Raw genomic sequence first — 20832 nt, 5'->3', positions numbered from 1 at the left:
AAAAATTACTGGGCTACCTGAAAGTTATGATGAAAAAGAATCTTGATACAATTTCACAAGAAATAAATAAAGAAAATTGTCCTGAAGTTTTAGAACAAGACAGTAGAGTAGAAATAGAAAAAATCCACCGATCACCACCTGAAGGAGATCCCAGGACAAAAACCTAAAGGAATATCATAACCAAGTTTCAAAGCTTGTAGGTTAAGGAGAAAATATTAAGAGCAGCAAGGAAATAAAAAATCAAATATTGCTGAGCCACGATCAGAATTACTCAAGACCTAGCAGTCACTATTTATGACTATAGGTCTTGGAGCATTATATTTCAAAGAGTAAAATAGCTGGGGTTGCAGCCAAAAATAACTTACCCATTAAAGTCTAGTATAATCTCAAATGGGAAAACAAATGGATATTTAATTATTTGAAAGACTTTCAAATATTTGTGATGAAAAGACCAGAACTTAAAATTTGACGTAAAAGATCTAGGAGAAATATAAGGTAAACACTAAAGACCAATTACAAAGGACTCATTAAATTCAACCTGTTTACTTATATGTGAATATGATATAAGTATTCTTAAGATTGTCCTCAATTGTAGTTTGAAAGAAAGGTTGGGGCTGAGCTGAGTATGATGCTGCGGATTCTAATACAAACAAACAAAAAACAAAATTGGGCAGGGAAAGGTACAAGGGAGCAATTATCTCATACAAATGAGGCAATAGAGGAAGAACTAATATGGAGGAAGCAGGTAGGGGTGGAGGGCTATAGTGCTGGAACCTTTTCTTAGGATCTGGTCTAAAGGGAAAATGACATATACATATAAAAGAGTATAGAAGTCTTCTCAATTTAGAAAGAAGTGAGAGCTAAGGGGACAGGCTAAGGGTGGGAGACTTTTAGAAGGTTATCTAGATTAAAATTTAGGAGGGAGGGGAAAGGAAAAGGGAGAGACTCTTAGAGGGGTGAGTAGAATAAGGAATAGGAGGGTGAGGGGAGAGGATAAGAAAGAGATTGGTTAAAAGGATTGATTAAGGAGGTAGTGTTTAGAAGTAAACTAGAAAAGGGACAGTGTTTAGGTTCAAGGGTGCTAGGGACATCAAAATACTGACATGCCAGGTCCTATTTGAATGAATTCAACTCAAGCCTTCTTTCAGCCAAAGAAAAACAAAGTTCATTAAAGATTCACCTTATTGGGTAGACTAAAGAGTCTGAGCTTTTTTGACACTTGTGTTGACAAGCAGGCCAGATTGAATCTGAAGTAGACTGAATCTGAGCACCTTCATGGAGGAAAGGTGGATCTTAAATACAGAAAGACGGTGGGAGCCAGTGTCAGCTGCTTCCAGCCCCAGGCCCACCTGGTTGGAGGAATTGAAGTAGTGGATTACAGCGGGAATGCAAAGCCTGTTTTGCCCTGCCTGGATCTGGGCCACAATCCTGGTTGGTGGTTCTTACGGGAGGAGGAGCACTGGTGTGGCAGAGCTTGCTGCGTAGAAGTAGCTCTGAAAAAAGTGGCACAGCCCCTCAAGCTGGGGACAAAGTACTCTCAATTCTACAAGCAGTTGTACCCCGACAAAAAGCTCAAGGGTCAAGTAGTTGGCTGGGAACATGGCCAGGCAGCAAAAATGGTCTCAGATTCAGACTCATACTTTGGAATCTTTCTTTGGTAACAAAGAAGACCAAAACATACAGCCAGAAGAAGTCAACAAAGTCAAAGAGTCTACATCAAAAGCCTCCAAGAAAAATATGAATTGGTCTCAGGCCATGAGGAGCTCAAAAAGGATTTGGAAAAGCAAGTAAGAGAAGTGGAGGAAAAATTGGGAAGAGAAATGAAAGTGATGCAAGAAAACCATGAAAAACAAGTCAATGACTTGCTAAAGGAGACCTAAAAATATACCGAAGAAAATAACACCTTAAAGAATAGACTAACCCAAATGGCAAAAGAGCTCCAAAAAGCCAATGAGGAGAAGAATGCCTTGAAAGGCAGAATTAGCCAAATGGAAAATGAGGTCCAAAAGACCACTGAAGAAAATACTACCTTAAAAATCAGATTGGAGCAAGTGGAAGCTAGTGACTTTATGAGAAATCAAGATGTTATAAAACAGAACCAAAGGAATGAAAAAATGGAAGACAATGTGAACAATCTCATTGGAAAAACCAGTGACCTGGAAAATAGATCCAGGAGAGATAATTTAAAAATTATTGAACTACCTGAAAGCCATGATCCAAAAAAGATCCTAGACATCATCTTTTCAGAAATTGTCAAGGAGAACTGCCCTGATATTCTAGAAACAGAGGGTAAAATAGAAATTGAAAGAATCTATTGATTGCCTCCTGAAAAAGATCACAAAAAGAAAACTCCTAGGAATACTGTCACCAAATTCCAGAGTTTCCAGATCAAGGAGAAAATAATACAAGCAGACAGAAAGAAACAATTTGAATATTATGGAAACACAACCAGAATAACACAAGATCTAGCAGCTTCTACATTAAGGAATTGAAAGGCTTGGAATACGATATTTTGGAGGTTAAAGGAGCTAGGATTAAAACCAAGAATCACCTACCCAGCAAAAGTGAGCATCATGCTCCAAGGCAAAATATGGATTTTCAATAAAATAGAGGATTTTCAAGCTTTCTCAGTGAAAAGACCAGAGCTGAAGAGAAAATTTGACTTTCAAACACAAGAATCAAGAGAAGCATGAAAAGGTAAACAAGAAAGAGAATTCATAAGGGACTTACTAAAGTGGAACTGTTTTGCTTACATTCCTACATGGAAAGATGATGTGTATAATTCATGAGACCTCAGTATTAGGGTAGCAGAAGGGAATACACACACACACACACACACACACACACACACACACACACGCACAGATTGAGAGAGAGAGAGAGAGAGAGAGAGAGAGAGAGAGAGAGAGAGAGGGCACAGGGAAAGTTGAATATGAAGGCACAATATCTAACAATATAAAATCAAAATAAGGGATGAGAGAGGAATATATTGAGGGAGGGAGAAAGGGAGAGATAGAATGGGGTAAATTATCTTGCATAAAAATGTCAAGAAAAAGCAGTTCTGTTGGAAGAGAGGAGTGGGTCGGTGAGGGGGAATGAGTGAATCTTGCTCTCATCATATTTGACTTGAGGAGGGAATAACATACACATTCAATTAGGCATCTTACCCCACAGGAAAGGAGGAAGAAGATAAAAAAGGGGGGACAATAGAAGGGATGGCAGATGGGGGAGGAGGTAATCAAAAACAAACACTTTCAAAAAGGTACAGGAGCAAGAGAGAAAATTGAATAAAGGGGAACTGGATAGGAGGGAGCAAAATATAGTTAGTTTTTCACAACATGAGTATTGTGGAAGGGTTTTATATAATGATACATGTGTGATGTATGTTGAATTGCTTGCCTTCTTTGACAGTGTGGGTGTGGAGGCAAGAGGGGAGAGAATTTGGAACTCAAAGTTTTAAAAGCAGATTTAAAAAAAAAAGTTGTTTTTGCATGCAACTTGGAAATAAGATATACAGGCAATGGGGCAGAGAAATCTATCTTGCCCTACAAGAAAGTAAGGGAAAAGGGGATGGGGGGAGTGGGGTGACAGAAGGGAGGGCTGACTGGGGAATGGGGCAATCAGAATATACGCCATCTTGGAGCAGGGAGGAGGGTAGAAACGGGGAGAAAATCTGTAATTCAAAATCTTGTGGAAATCAATGCTGAAAACTAAAAATATTAAATAAATAATTAAAGAATAACTCCAGATAGTATAAAATACCTGGAAGTACAATCTGCCAAAGCAAACCCAGGAACTATATGAAGACAATCATGAAAATATAATACTTTTTAAATATAAGTAAAATAATATATATAAATAGACAAATAGTAATTGTTCATGGGTAGGCAGGGCCAATATAATAAAAATGACAATTTTAACTAAACTAATTTATGTATTCAGTGTAATCCCAATTAAATTACCAAAAATTACTTCAATGAATTAAAAAATAACAATAAAATATATTTGGAAGAAGAAAGGTCAAGAATATCAAAAGAACTTATGAAAAAATAAAGAAAGGAGAATTAGTACTATCAGGTCTTAAACTATATTATAAGGCAATAATTATCAAAATTATCTGGTACTGGTTAAAAAATATAAAGGTTGATGAATGGAACAGATTACACATACAATTTACAGTAGCAAAAAATACGGTAACTTAGTGTTTGACAAGTGTAAAGACTTAGGGTTTTGGGACAAGAATTCATTATTTGGTTAAAAAAAATGTTGGGAAACTAGAAAGCAGTTGTAATGGCAAGGAAAGTGGGATTTTTTGCTGTTTTTTTTTTCTTTCAGAGTGCTTCTCAGCACTAAGACAGTCAAGTTTCTTCAACTGAATCTTTGATTGAATCAAGAATCTTTGATGACCTGCATAAGTCACAAGAAGCCTAAGTCACATGAATTTGAGTCACATGTCTGTGACACCTTCTGTGGGCTGACCCTGTAGAAGTGTATATATACTCTGAGGTTAGCATTTTGCTTTGGGGGCTTACTCATTGAAAGAGTATTGTTGTGATTTGGGCCAACAAGACTCTGGGTAGCCATTAAGGAACCCCCTGGCTTTGAAAACCCAGATGTTGGTGGTTCTGTCTCTCGTAACTATGCATGTATTGCTGTGGACAGATAGTTAGAAGCCCTGTCTGCTGGTTTCTGTTATTTGCTCTGTTTATATAATTTCTGCTTGTAATCTCTCTTTGCGTATTCTCTGAAGTTCAGGGTACTGCCTTTTGTCCCCTGAACTAAGTGAATGATATATGTATGTTTAATGAAAGTGAGATTGTAAACCCCTTAAAGTTGCTTTCCTTAGCAAAGCAGATCAAAGATCCTGTGCTAGCAGCCCTCCTGTGTGCTGGCGTTATTGCCCTTATACCTCCACTGCAGTTGAAAGCAGCATTGTTGTTATAGCATTCTAGCTTCAGCTAGAAAGCTAAAAACAGAAATTGGGATAGACAAATATCTTGTACCATTTAACAAGAAAATGTCAAAATGGGTATATAACCTAGATATAAAGGGAGATATTACAAGAAAAAAAATTAAGAACGTAGAACATATCCCTTCTCAGACTTGTGAATAATTTATGTGAACAATTTACAAACAAACAGGAGGTAGAGAGCATTGTGAGGTATAAAGTGGACAACTTTGATTACATTAAATTAAAAAAGGTTTGTACAAATAAAACTAATGCAGCCAAGATCAGAAGGAAAGTGGAAATTTAGGGGGAAAGTTATAGACACTTCTTCAGATAAAGATCTCATATTTCAAGTATATAAAAACTCTGTCAAATCTTTAAGTATATGAGACATTCCCCAATTGACAAATGGTCAAAGGATACAAACAGGAAGTTTTTTGATGAAGAAATTAAATCATTTCATAGTCATATAAAAATATTCTAAATCATTATTGACTGAAGAAATATAAATTAAAGCAACCTTGAAATAGCATATTACACCTCTGAGATAGGCTAAAATGATTCAAAGGGAAAGCAATAAATGTTGGTAGGGATATGGAAAAATTGGGACCTTAATTCATTGTTGGTGGTTCTGTGACTTGATCCAACCATTTTGGAGAACAATCTGGAATTGTGCCCAAAGAATTATTAAACTGCCTATATCCTTTGACTCAGCAATACCACCATTAGGTCTGTTTCCCAAGAGGATTAGGCAAAAAGGGAAAGAATTTATATGTTCTAAAGTATTTATACCAGCTCACTTAGTGGTAGCAAAGAATTGGAAATTGTAGGGATGCTCATATTTTGGGGAATGGCTAAACAACTGGTGGTATATGTTCATCATGGAATACTACTCTGTTATAAGAAATGATGAGCTTTATGATTTTAGGGGGAGAATGTAGAAAGACTTTCTTGAAATTATCCAGAGTAGAATGAGTAGAAGCAAGAGAATGTTGTATACAATAACAGCAATATTGTTTTAAGAACAACTTTGAGTGACCAAATCATTCTGATTATTATAAGTAACCAAATTAATTGCGAAAGTCCTACGAAGGAAAATGTTATCTGCATCCAGAGAAAGAAATAAATATGTACACACATATACATATAAATGAACACACATACATTTGTGTGTAGTGGTAGTCATATCTAGGGTAGAGGGAAAGGGAGGGGGAAAATAAAGTTGCATGATGACTTTGTGGTATATTTAAAAGGAATAGCAAGTTGTATATAACAGATCTGCAGTTTCAGTTACAATCCTCTTTTTTTTTCTATTCCACTTGGCTATGGAAATACTCATTTTATCTCTTAAGTTGAGAATAAAAAAATAGAATACATTATATAGATACTACTAATTTATATATGATAGTTGGGTATCTAATGTTTGCTGAAGTTAGGGAACTTTATACTAATTGCCCAAGAATACCTTCTACGATACCTGCTAGGTTGTTCTCTCTCCTCATCTCTCCCACCTCCCACCATCCCCCACAAGGTGACTGAATTGAGCAGCAAAGATATGGTACTCTAAGTGAGTAGGATGTTTAGAAAAGTAATTACTGAGGGGCAACCTAGTATTCAGAGTTGAATGGAAGATAGACAAAAACACATAAGAGAAGGAATTCTGAGAAATTTGTTTCCTGGAAGTCAGGTGAGCCCATTAACTACTTATCTCTACTCACTAGTGACATGTAATCTTTGAGCTAGAAGGAACCTCAAGAGCTCCTCTAGGCAAAATCCCAGGATCCTCACAGACCTATACATATTTAATCTCATGCCCAGTACTGACAAATGACAAATGTCATCTGCATTAAATTCACTTAATCTGTGTGTGTGTGTGTGTGTGTGTGTGTGTGTGTGTGTGTGTTTCGAGTGCATGCGCACATAATGACTTAATTTGGAAGAATTTTTTTTTAAAGGTGACTTTACATTCAGAATTCTTTTTTTAGATTTTTATTGAAATATTTTGTTTCACACTGTATAAATTTTCCTCTATCACTCTTGCTCACCTTTATTACACAGCCATCCTTAATAACAACAAAAATAATAATGAAAAGGAAGATGAAAACAAAATCAGCAAAATTGATTGAGACATTATTTTTTAAAATGACATTGCATACAATGTTCCACACCCATAAACCCAACCCTTTCAAAGGATTGAGGGGAAGCATCTCTTCTTTTTTTTTCTTCCTTCCAGGTTTGGTCATAAAAATTTTACAACATCCTCTTTTCACTGTAGTTTTTATTTATCTTTTTTCTATTTGCATTTTTGTAGCCATTGTGTCTAATCTTTTCCTGGCTCTGATTACACTGTGTTGTTTTATGTAAGGTTTTCCATACTCTTTTTTTTCCATACTCTTAATTGCCATTTCTTACAACACAGAAATATTCCATTATGCATAGGTAACTTAATTTGTGTAGTCACTTCCCAATCGATGGGCATCTGCTTGTTTCCAAATATTTATTCTCACACAAAAAATGCTGCTGCAAATATTTGGAGACATCACATCCTCCTTTAATAACAAAAAAAATGTTCACTGCCCTACCTGTTGTACATGCCTAGCAGAGCAATGGAATACTGAGTAAAAGGGTTTGGGTATATGATTTGTCTTTAAAAATATTTCTACATATTAAGAATTTAAATATTTATTTCCAATTTAGAGGATGCAATATGTAATGTCAATATTTGTATGTAATTAACATTTTCTTGTGAGCCTGGGACATTTTCCCATTAAACTTATTCACCTTTTCTATAATCCCCAGTTTAGTAAATTTATAGTTATTCAAAGATAAATATAAAGAAATTCAGTTCTTTAGTCTTCCTGTCAATTTTCCCATTTCTCCATTTAATGACTCCTCTTTTTTCATATATAAAATCTTAAATGTTTCTTCCACTTGCAAGGTATTATATCTAAAAATGATTCTCATGGAAAGGGTTTTGATAGTGGACCCAAGGAATGTTCTTCCATTAACTCATTTGCTTAACTATATGATTCAATGATTCTCTCTATTTTAAGCCTCCATGTCTATTCCTTCTTCTTCCTGCCTCAGTCAGCTCAGACCTGAGTCTTTCTGTACAATACCCTAGAACTTTCAAATATTTGGTTCACATGTAATCATCTTGTTCATTATTATCTTGTTCTTTAAAAAGCTTTATTAAAGCTTTATTAGAAGCAGAGACCAGTCATTTCCACTTAGAATATGCTCAGTGTGTCTCTAAAGAGCTTTCCAAATATATTTGTTGAATTCCAATTCCCTTGATTTATTTTACCCTCCATCATGGTATAAAAGAGATGGCTTGACTCTATCATGTATTGAAGGGTTATTCCACAGTTTACATATCTCAACATTTGAAGGATTTAAGAGTTTCAAGTTTGCCAATGATTATAGGTGATATGAAAGAAATATTCTTTATTGCTCTCAATCAAAAAGAAGAAAGAAGGAGGGAAAGAATCATAATTTTCTGTTTAACACTCAAATAATTCATAAGTATCATAGGAAACTTACATAAATACATATGTTCATAATCTACTATGCAATAATAACCACAGTGATAGGTTTCTTACAATATAAACATTATGTCAATAACCCCTCATCAGGAAGGTGTGACCTAAGTTTTTTTTTCTAGTTGTTGGTATGGGTTGCTTTGACGTTACTATCCCATTCCACTGAAGCCTACCTTAATTAGGTGAATCTCTCTCTCTCTTTCTCTCTCTCTCTCTCTCTCTCTCTCTCTCTCTCTCTCACTCTCCTGCCCCCTCTCTCTCTCTGTGTATATATACATAAATATTCATACATAGATATGTGTGTATAGCCAAAATCGTTAATCAGCCAAAAGACCATTGACAAATAAGTAGTATATAAATATTATCATACAAACTATACACTACATATGCACACAAAATTTTATACATATATACACATTTTGTATACTTATATGTACATATGTATACATATGTGTATCCATATCTATATAGACAGAGACTGAGAAACAGAGAATGGGTTAAGTCCTGAATGAGTAGTTCTGACAATTTAGCACTATAAGAGGCCAGAGGAAGGAACTGTCACTGGGAGCTGAGATGCTTACAAAAGGCTTCATGAAAGATATTCAGTATTAACCATTCAGGATTTCCTTTTTGGCAGTTTGGCTAAGATCAAGTGTAGTGTCTGTTCTTTTCAGATTAATATTTGTGGGGATGGAGCTGTAAAAGGTGCCCTAAAATTGTCTGTTTCACCTAAACTAACCCTGGCCTACTTACTGTGGCAGGTGGGGACCCTGCCGTGTGCTCAAAACACAAAAAAGACACAAAAACTGTTTTGAAGATGATTCTACTGATCACTGTACACTGAATGTGCGCACACTTGTGGAAGACAAGAAATCCAGTAGACATGAAAGATGAATATCTCTTGTTGCAAGAGAACTCAACAGGCAACAAATCTAAATAGCAGCCTTGAGTGAAACAAGGCTGGCAAATGAAGGCCACCTTACCAAAGTTGGAGCTGGGTATACATTTTTCTGGAGTGGCTATAGTTATGGGCAACACGCTGAAGCTGACACAGGTTTCACAATGAAAACTAATCTAGTCAACAAGTATGTATGCCTCCCTAAAGGAGTAAACAACAGGCTCATGACAAGGAGATAGCCACTTGCAGGAAACTTCCACACTACCCTCTCATCAGTGCATGTGCTCCTACCAAGAAGAATCTTGATGAGGTCAAAGAAAAATTTTATAAAGACCTGGAGACCCTCATCGACAAAGTGCTGAAAGGGGACAAACTTATAATTCTGGGTGACTTTAATGCCATAGTAGGCATAGACTTTCAGACATGGCAGATAGTCTTTGGGAGGAATGGAATTGGAAACAGCAACAGCAATGGTCATTTACTACTGAAAACTTGTGCCTCACATGAACTTCTCATCACCAACACTGTTTTCCATTTACCCGAATGCAATAAAGCTTCATGGATGCACCCTCACAGCAAACATTGAAATATAAATCACTATGTCGTTGTAAAGAGAAGAGACAGATAGGATGTGAGAGTGACAGACAAAGGCAATGTGTGATACAGAGTCCTGGGTCAATCATAGATTCATCCTCCACAAGCTAAAGATTCACATTTAACAAAAGCAATGGCCCCAAGACAAGCTGACTACCCAAAGACAAGGTCAACAGATTAGAGCACCTCTCCATAAATAAACAGTTTGTTGTTAACTTGAAGGGAAAACTGAGCCAGCACATGGTTGGCAACAGTGGATCAGAAAAGGAGTGGGCAGCTTTCAGAGATTTGGTGTACAGCACCACACTTACTTTCTGGGCCAGAATATTCACAAACATCAAGACTGGTTTGATGAAAATGATGGTGAAATTCATAAGCTGATAAATTAAAAACAAGAACTTCACAGGGTTCTGAGCAGGATAGTCCATCTGTCTCCAAGAAGGCAGTTTAACTCCATCAGAAGTAAAGTGCAAGTGAAACTTAGATGCAGGATTCTTGGCTCAGTAAGAAGGCAGATCATATTCAGTTTTGTGCTGATAGTAACAATCCAAAGAGCTTTTATGATGCCCTGATAGTTATTTATGAGCCAAAGACTTGATGGGTGCATCTCAACTACTCAGTATGATGGTACCACATGGATTAGTGATAAGGACATAATCCTGGAGAGATGGGCTGAACACTTCCATAGAGCTCTGAAAAGACCTTCATCGACCAGTGTCGAAGCCTTTGACCCCATACCTCAAATTGAAATTAATCTCTCTCTAGCTGAAATTCTAACTGAAAAAGAAGTTTTTAATGTGATTAGGCTCCTCTCATGTGACAAGTTGCCTGGGACTGATTCTATTACAGCTAAGATTTTTACAAGACAAGGGGTCCACTGCTTATACAAGAGCTGACTGAAATCTTCCAGGTTATATGGCAAGAGGAGGTTACCCCCCTGGATTTCAAGGATGTTTCCACTGTCCATCTCTATAAAGGAAATAGGTTGTCTTGTCATAATCACAGGAACAGGGGGTATCTTTTTGGGTCATTGCCAGCAAGATTCATGCCAGAGTCTTCCTTATAGGCCAATCCTTCACCTGGAAGATGGTCATCTACTGAGAGTCATTATGGTTTCAGAAATAGCCAAGGAAATGTTGGTCTGGTGTTGCTGCTTGGCAACTCCAGGAGAAATGCTAGGAGCACAACAGGGTTCTGTATATAATGTTAAGAGATTTAACTAAGGTTTTTGATACTGTCAGTGATGAGAGCTTGTAGAAGATCATGGCAAAAATTGGTTTCCCAGAGTTTATCAGTATTGTATTGACAGTTTCATGCTGTTATTCTAGCATGGGTTCTGAATAACGGACAATGCTCTCGTGCTTTCCAAGTCATCACTGGAGTGAAGCAGGGCTGTGTGCTTATTCCTGTGCTTTTTAACATGATGTTTTCAGTGATATCAGATGCCTCCAATGTGAATGAAAATGGCATCCAGGTCAGCTACTGCACTGATGATAACTTTTTTAACTTGAAAAGGCTACAAGCCAAGAACAAGTGGTAGGAGAGTTAATGTGTGACTTTTTGATCACAGATGAATGTGCACTCAATGTAGCCTCTGATACTGAGATGCAACAGAATGTAGATTAATGTAGCCTCTGATACTGAGATGCAACAGAATGTAGATTAATTTTCTGAAAATTGTGCTAATTTTTTGCTTAACAATTAACACCAACAAAACAGAATATCTCCACCAGTTAGCACTGCACCTTCCATATAGGGAACCATCACTCATAGCAAATGAAGAAATTATTAATGCTGTGATAGGTTCCCTTACCTTGGCAGTATACTTTCCAGGGATGTACACAGAGATGATGAGGTTGATGCATTGCCAAGCTAGTTCAGTGTTTTGGGAAACTACAAAGGAAAGTGTGGGAGAGAAAAGGTATTATACCGTCTAACAAACTGAAGGTTTACAAAGCTGCTATGCTAACCTCATTCTTGTATGACTGTGAAACCTGGACAGTATACCAGTGTCAGGCCAGGAAACTGAATGGATTGCCTTAAGAATATTCTGAAGATCACCCGGCGAGATAAGATACCAGACATTGAGGTCCTCTCTTGAACTGAACTGCCAAGCATTCAAACTCTATTGCACAGAGTGGAACTCCAATGGGCCAGCCACATTATTCAAGTGCCAAATGTATGTTTGCCTAAAAGACTATATAATGGAGAACTCACACAAGAAAAGCACTCATACAAAGGTCAAAAGAAGTGTTAAAAACACTCTCAAGGTCTCTCTGAAGAACTCTGCAATCAATTGTAAGACATAAGAGATACTAGCACAGGATCTCCTAGCATAGTGTGCCTGTATCAAAGAAAGTGCCATGCTGTATGGGCAAAGCAGAACTACAGTAGCTCAAAAGAAATGAGAGATGCATAAATTTAGAGACTTTACACTCCAATTGTTCATAGGGACTATTTTGTGCCCAACCTGTGTTGGAGTTTCCCCAGCTCATATTGTTTTGATCAACCCCAGTTGGACACACTGCACTTTGACCTCTACATAGTGACATCATTTTGGTCCTCTTTGGGCATGATGGACAACAACCAACCACTCTAAGTATTTTGATTTTATGAAATTTTCTTTGAGACCCATAGTTCTAAATTAACATTATCCTTACGGGAATTATTCTTTGTTTTCCTTTGTTCTTCTCCCCAGTTCTGTCTCTCTCCTCTTTGCCTCTTTTTAACTTCAACTATGGGATTTCATAAACACTGCCATGCATCTTTCTCTGATTTTCATACCCATTCTAGCTGACCTTCTATAATCACAGTAAGATAATTTTAATGGACATCCTTAGATCACTGCCTTATTTTTTCCCAACCCATCAGTTAATACAAGATACCTTAAATTTGGTGTTGTATAACACTATTAACTAATAGTAAAACTCATAATAAATGGAAAGATCACAATATATTTTCCTGAAAGGGTGAACAAATTAATTTTCTTCATTTTAAATAACTTTTCAGAATTATTTTTAAATATAAATATCTTTTGAAAACTGTTTACTTCCTTGAAATAAATGCCCCTTCTTGACACCATTTAAATGGCTCAAAATCTTCACCTTCAGAAATAAAAACTGCTCTTTTACAAGTCATGTCCCTTCAGGAGTACAAACATGTAATAAAATAAGTCTTTACAGCTATTTAAGATTTTAAAGACAGAATTCCTCCTAATATTTAAAAATGCCTGAAGTTTTATATATCTACTTACAGGGCCAGCACCAACAAAAGAATAAAGTTAGAAAAACCATGCTTGCTAAACTTTCTTTAACTCTTTCTCCCATTTATGTATCCAGAAGCACCTTACTGCCCCTAGGAGTTCAGCCCTGGACCTCTAAACATACATATATACGTGAACATTTCACTGTAATATTCCATTGAAGTTCACCATGCCCATTTAACTTCTTAATCACAATAAGTACAGCAATTTAAATAAAACAAGAGCAGAAAACAGAATTCAGATTAAATGCAAAAACAAATCATTCTGAGGAATGGATAACCATCATTCCTCTCTTCTCCAGAGAGGTGAGGTTTTATGGACAATGGTACAAAATGCTGTTTACTATGTTGGTGTAGCAGCAATTAGATTTGAAGATCTTTCCCACCCCTTAATAGGCCAGGTCAGGTGACCTGCTTACATCACAGGAAGCCTAAGTTACGTGTGGTGGGAGGAGCTTCCTGATAGGAAAGGAAGTTATGTCACAGAAAATGCAGAGAGAGAGAGAGAGAGAGAGAGAGAGAGAGAGAGAGAGAGAGAGAGAGAAAGAGGAGAGAGAGAGAGAGAGAGAGAGAGAGAGAGAGAGAGAGAGAGATGTTATGGCTCCTAATGGCCACTCTCATGATTGTTAGAACCGAACAGGCTGATTTAGCTGTACTGTGAGTTTGTTTTGGGGAAGACTCCAGTAGGGGGTTGGAGAGGTTTTGGGATGGTGAGTCTCCAGGTTGTTATAATGTGTATGGAATGTTTTACTGCTCTGATAGACTGGATAAATGTCTTGTGGGATATGGTTCCCTGGTGTCTGAATAAATGGTTTACTTTTTCTACCTTCTGTGTGGAGAGCCTTATATACTTTGTGATACAGAACCACACAGGCATTTTGACAATTATCATCTACATTATTATTATTGCCTTACTGTTACAGTTAGTTAATTTAAATTAACTTTTTTTTCCTTGTATGAGTGGGATCAGTTATTTGGAGTTTTATTCTTATGTGACTGTGCTACATAAAAATAAATAAAAGTTGCAAAAATTGAGATAAAAGCAAATTGTGAGAAATATAGTGCTTGGCAATCACTGTGTTTCCAAGAACTGATTCTGTGTTATAATGGCAAAACTCAGCTTAAATGGTGATTTCTACATGAAGTCTTTAAAGCTCTTTCCAAGTTACTGGATTCATGGCTGGGGGAGGAAGGAGATCTCTCTATATGAACACAACCCAAAAATTTCATTATATGTAATTTTTAGGTATTAATTTCTATTTACATATGTTTTCCTTGATAAATTATAATGTCTGATGACAGACACTGTTTAGTTTTTAACTTTGCATTACCAGGACCCAACAGAGAATCTGAGACATAATAAGTTCTTGATACAAATTTGTTGATTAATAGCCTGATACAGAACAATGAACATTTTGAACTATACAGAAGAGTCAACAGCAATAGAGCTATTTTCCCTTTCAATGTTCCCATAAAAATCAATGTAGATTCTAAACTAAAGCATTTTGGATTGAATAACATTGGATTTATACATTCATTAGTCATCTACAATATAGAAGATATTGTGATAATAATTATCAATGCAAATGTGAAATACATATGCCCTCAAGAAGCTTACAATCTAGCTCATCATATTCCTCTTCTCTGAAAATAGGTGACCTTGGCAAATCATGCAGTGTGGCTTGAGATGTACTACTCATTTACAGTTTTTTCAATACAAAAATCAATTCCAGACTACCAGCCACAGCTCCTACTCAGTGCTTTCAAGAAAATAATTTCCAGATGTTATTTATGCAATGTGGTCAAGATAATGTGACAACTGCCTTCTGAAACGGTAATGTCATTTTCCCATAAAAGGTATCATTTATGGACAGACAATGTGTGCTGATGACTTGTGAATACTTTGAATTCCTCAGTAAATTTCTCTTTTGGTCATCCCTGTCAAATCTTTTCATGCTTGGGCCAATCGGGCATCCTCCACAATCAACAGTCTTATTTGATTAGAAAGTGGTAGGTCTGGAAGTCACAGAATCATGGGATCATAAAACCTGATCTCTGTGAAAATGGCAGGGAAAAAAAACAACAACTACCATCTCCATTGACATTTGACTCAGGGCAATGATGCTTAAAGTTGTTTTACCAGGTATGTAAATGCTTATGGAGTAATAAGTGCTGAGAAATAATTCAGTGATACAAATCTGATGGCATACTCAAGACTTACTCTTAGAAAATAGTACCACAAGGACATTGCAATCTATACAGTATAGTCTATAAAGTCATAGACTCAGAGGTATTGTAGATATGGGATTGCTGAATTATCATTCCTGTATTCATTTGTATAATGTTCTGTAATAAAAATAATAACAAAAATGTAGCATTAATATATGTTTTACTTCCTACTTGGATACTCCATTGGACTTTTCCATTGTCTCCACAACCTTTCTTCCTTCGAGATAAAATCAATTCTTCAACCATTCAGTACCTCTTGCAATTTGCACCCCTCCCTCCCTCTTAGAGGAGAGCACAAAAGGTGAACATCAGAGAACTCCTCCTGGGACTTCTACTACAGGAGAGGAGCTGGGGCAGACACCTCATAATTTCCCACCATGCTGTAAGCCTTCATCCTTCCCCATACTGCCACCACAGTTTCCCAGCTTCTTTTTTATGGGTTATCTTCCCCTATTAGATTGTGTTGCAGGACTAATTTTTGCATTTTCTTCATATCTTTGTTGATTAGCACAGACTCTGTCATATAGTAGACGCTAAGTAAATGTTTGTTGACTGCTTGACAATTTACAAAGCACTTCTCATGTACTATTTCATTTTATATATGAAGGTGCTGCTAAATGAATCAATTTCTTCAAGTGTAAACAACTGGTGCTCAGTGACATCTGATGTCCTGTGACAGATCATAACTCTACCTCTACAGATGAGAGTCAGTAGTAAAATTCATTGGTTTTTGTTCATAGTCATCCATCCGGAGAGATTCACAAGTCAATGCCTAATTTTCTGAATTGGCCAATGATGCCAATCCTCCGCAGTGAGGTAAAGTTCCTCTTCAACTAGTAATGAGGGCACTCAGAAATGATTGTCTTTTTTGAAAATAAAACAGAATTGAAGCTGAAGGATTTCATGGGGTACTTTCATTTCATGGGCTTTTTTTTGTTTGTTTCTTTGTTTAAAACAGGCACATCATGGAATTTACTTACCTTGGATGGTATGACTATTCAGTATAACAAAAATGTTTTGGAAGCATGTTATAATTACCTTTTATTAATAGTAATAATACTGTCTATGATTTTCCAGAAATGTTAAGCATACTTCCCTCTCTTAGATTCCTTAAGAATCAATTCTATACTCAAAATCATGTCACCTCAGATATATACCTTCTCTCTACATCCAACTATTCTTCACATTGTATTATTGATTTCCACTTCTACTTCCTCATGTGATATTAGATTATGATTTCAGTGATACTTCCCATGTCATTGATCCTTAAAAATAGTTTGTGAAAGAAATCTTGACATAGATTTTTCCATCTTTTTTTCCCTACCTTAAAGTGCCCTCTTTTAATTCTGTCAAATTTATCTGGCTTAATCAGGTCTCTTACCAAACTTCCTGTAAATATATCACCCTGCCCCACTACTACTCACTGCCTTATAAAATAATACCTCTTGCAATTTAAAGCCATTTTTCTCCAAAGAGTTTATGAATGAATTCATATTTTAAATGAGTATTTCCCTGGCCTCTCATATCTCTACAATTGTCAAGGAAATCAAGTATTTTCTACCTGAGATTGTTTCTTGGATCTTAAGAATGCGTGTATATATCGCATATAAAACATTTGTTTATTTATTTATAAGTTTTTACTTTATTCCAAGCATTGTGCTATGTATTGGAGAGACAAATAGAAAAGTTTAACTATATAGTGGACTAAAAGGCCTAATGGTTTAAAGGGTGCAACTACAAGACTAATGGCAAGGTCCAAGAAACTTTAGGTTGCTTTTGTATGCCAAGTGACATTGCTCTAGGTTCTATTGTTCATTTCCTTCATCTCATCTGAAAGAATGGAGTTGGTGGCTCCTATTTTTTCCAAGTCATGCCCCTTATGGTGATGAATCATCTTACTACTTGGCCATCCTGCTAGGGTCAGGGTGACTTAGGGCCAACAGATGTAACAAGGGGAAGATACCCCAGTCAATTAAGAAATAATTCCTGTATTGGGAATCAGTTATTTCCTATGCGTTATGATACAGAAGTTTTTAAAAAATATTATTTGATGCTCATCATGTTCATCAGTTCTTAATGTTCCTTAAAATTTTATTCATGATATATTTATATAATGCTTGTATGGTGTCATTAAAACCTTGGACGTTTATTTCTTAATCTTGAACGTATTTTTTCATGTTTTCTCTTCCATTCTTCTCCTATGCACATCTATATCTGCAAGTTACAAAATATTAAAGCTATATTTATTTGATGTAGAAGGTTTGTTAATATATTACCAATTTATTTCTAGAAAATCACTACCTCTTTATCCTCCACAACACTGATAGCCCATAAGCTGAACTTATTTTCATGATAATTTATTCACAAAATCTCATCCTGACCACTTCAGTGTCATATGAGGTGGCACATAAAATGCTTCTTAGAGTACTAAAACAAACTTCTTTTTTGTATCATTTTTATTTAATATTTTAGTTTTCAACATTGATTTCCACAAGATTTTGAGTTACAAATTTTCTCCCCATTGCTAACCTCCCCCCCATTCCAAGATGGCATATATTCTCATTGCCTCATTCCCCAAACAGCCCTCCCTTCTTTCACCCCACTCCCCTCATCCGCCTTCCCCTTACTTTCTTGTAGGGCAAGATAGATTTCTATGACCCATTCCCCATATATCTTGTTTCCCAGCTGTATGCAAAAAACAATTTTTTTAAGCATCTGTTTTTAAAACTTTGAGTTCCAAATTCTCTCCCCTCTTCGCTTCCCACCCACCATCCCTAGGAAGGCAAGCAATTCAACATAGGCTATACATGTATCATTATGTAAAACACTTCCACAATGCTCATGTTGTGAAAGGCTAACTATATTTCCATCCATCCTATCCTGTCCCCCTTTATTCAATTTTCTCCCTTGAACCTGACCCTCTTCAAAAATGTTTGCTTTTGATTACCTCCTTCCCCTATCTGCCCTCCCTTCTATCATCTCACCTTTTTTTTAATCCCCTTCCCCTTACTTTCCTGTGGAGTAAGATACCCAATTGAATGTGCATGTTATTTCCTCCTCAAGTTGAATCTGATAAGAGTAAGATTCACTCATTCCCCCTCACCTGTCCCCTCTTCCCTTACAACAGAACTGCTTTTTCTTGCCACTTTTATGAGAGATAATTTACCCCATTCAATCTCTCCTTTTCTCCTTCTCTCAATATATTCCTCTATCACCCGTTAAATTTATTTCATTTTTTAGATATTATCCCTTCATATTCAACTCATCCTTTGCCCTCTGCCTATATTCTCTCCAACTCCCCTAATACTGAAAAAGGTCTCATGAATTACACATATCATCTTTCCATGTAGGAATGTAAACATAACAGTTCAAATTTAGTAAGTCCCTTATGAATTCTCTTTCTTGTTTGCTTTTTCATGCTTCTCTTGATTCTTGTATTTGAAAGTCAAATTTTCTATTCAGCTCTGGTCTTTTCACTGAGAAAGCTTGAAAGTCCTCTATTTTAATGAAAATCCATATTTTGCCTTGGAACATTGTACTCAGTTTTGCTGGGTAGGTGATTCTTGGTTTTAAATCTAGCTCTTTTAACTTCCAGAATATCATATTCTAAGCCCTTCAATCCCTTAATGTAGAAGCTACTAGATCTTGTGTTATTCTGACCGTGTTTCCACAATATTCAAATAGTTTCTTTCTGGCTGCTTGCATTATTTTCTCCTTGACCTGGAAACTCTGGAATTTGGCAACAATATTCCTAGGAATTTTCTTTTAGGGGTCTTTTTCAAGAGGCAACGGGTGGATTCTTTCAATTTTTATTTTACCCTCTGGCTCTAGAATATCAGGGCAATTTTCCGCGATAATTTCTTGAAAGATGATGTATAGGCTCTTTTTTGGATCATGGTTTTTCAGGTAGTCCAATAATTTTAAAATTATCTCTCCTGGATCTATTTTCCAGGTTAGAGGTTTTTCCAATGAGATATTTCACATTGTCTTCCATTTTTTCATTCCTTTGGTTCTGTTTTATAACATCTTGATTTCTCATAAAGTCACTAGCTTGCACTTGCTCCAGTCTGATTTTTCAGGTGGTATTTTCTTCAGTGGTCTTTTGGAGCTCCTTTGCCATTTGGGTAATTCTGCCTTTCAAGACATTCTTCTCCTCATTGGCTTTTTGGAGCTCTTTTGCCATTTGGGTTAGTCTATTCTTTAAGGTGTTATTTTCTTCAGTATTTTTTTGGGTCTCCTTTAGCAAGTTGTTGACTTGTTTTTATGGTTTTCTTGCATCACTCTCATTTCTCTTCCCAATTTTTCCTCCACTTCTCTTACTTGTTTTTCCAAATCCTTTTGGAGCTCTTCCATGGCCTGAGACCAATTCACATTTTTCTTGGAGGCTTCTGATGTAGACCCTTTGACTTTGTGGACTTCTTCTGGCTGTATGTTTAGATCTTCTTTGTCACCAAAAAAGGAATCTAGAGTTTGAGTTTGAGTCTGCATTTGAGTCTGAGTTCGTTTTCACTGCCTGTTCATGTTCCTAGCCAACTACTTGACTCTTGAGCTTTTTGTCAGGTTATGATTGCTTGTAGAGTAGAGAGTACTTTGTCCCAAGCTTTAGGGTCCAAGCACTGCTATTTTCAGAGCTACTTCTACTCCACTGTCACCCCAGGTCTGTCACTGAAGTGCTCTTCCTCCCCCAAGAACCACCAACCGGGATAGCAATGCAGATACAAGCAGGGCACAGCAAGAGAACCTGACTTTGTGCCCACAAAAAGCTCCTTGCACTCCCGCTCTGGTCCACTGCTAGATTCCTCCCACCGTGTGAGCCAGGGACTCAGGAAGCAGCTGACACTGGTGATCTGGAAGCAGCCTCAGGAGTTTCCTGCTGCTGCCAGCACCACCACTGCACCACCTCTGCCACCACCAGAGCTGGTGGCCGGACCACTCTGAACTCAATCCCGCAGTTTCCCTCTAACCTGCTTTTTGGCATTTGTGGGTTGAGAAGTCTGATAACTGCCACAGCTCACTGATTCATGGCCCCAAGGCCTGTTCTGGCTGGCCGACTCAGGGTACTGGGAGCGGAGCACAGCCCAGCATGGGCCGCTGCCAGGACCATGCGATAGACCCTTTCCAGTGACCATTCAGGTTCTCCTGGTCTGGAGACCTGTTTCCCTCTGCTATTCCATGGGTTCCGCAGCTCTAGAATTTGTTCAGTCATTTTGTACAGGTGTTTGGAGGGATTTGGGGGAGAGCTTAAGCAAGTCTCTGCTTTCAAGTCGCCATCTTGGCTCTGCCCCCTGTAAAACAAACTTCTTTATGTGCTTCCCCAGAGAGGACTTGTGAGCAAGTCTCTTATTTAGGTACCACTTATA

The 20832-nt window shown here is 37.0% G+C and overlaps 1 pseudogene; it reads left to right on the top strand.

Annotated features, from left to right (window-relative positions):
• Positions 1–9112: 9112 nt before the first annotated feature.
• Positions 9113–9224, top strand: LOC118849371 (annotated as a pseudogene).
• The last annotated feature ends 11608 nt before the right edge of the window (positions 9225–20832 follow it).

Source organism: Trichosurus vulpecula, chromosome 4, assembly GCF_011100635.1.
Source record: "Trichosurus vulpecula isolate mTriVul1 chromosome 4, mTriVul1.pri, whole genome shotgun sequence".
NCBI lineage: Eukaryota > Metazoa > Chordata > Mammalia > Diprotodontia > Phalangeridae > Trichosurus > Trichosurus vulpecula.
Note: the sequence above shows the minus strand (reverse complement) of the source record. Positions and strands in the feature narration are given on the sequence as shown.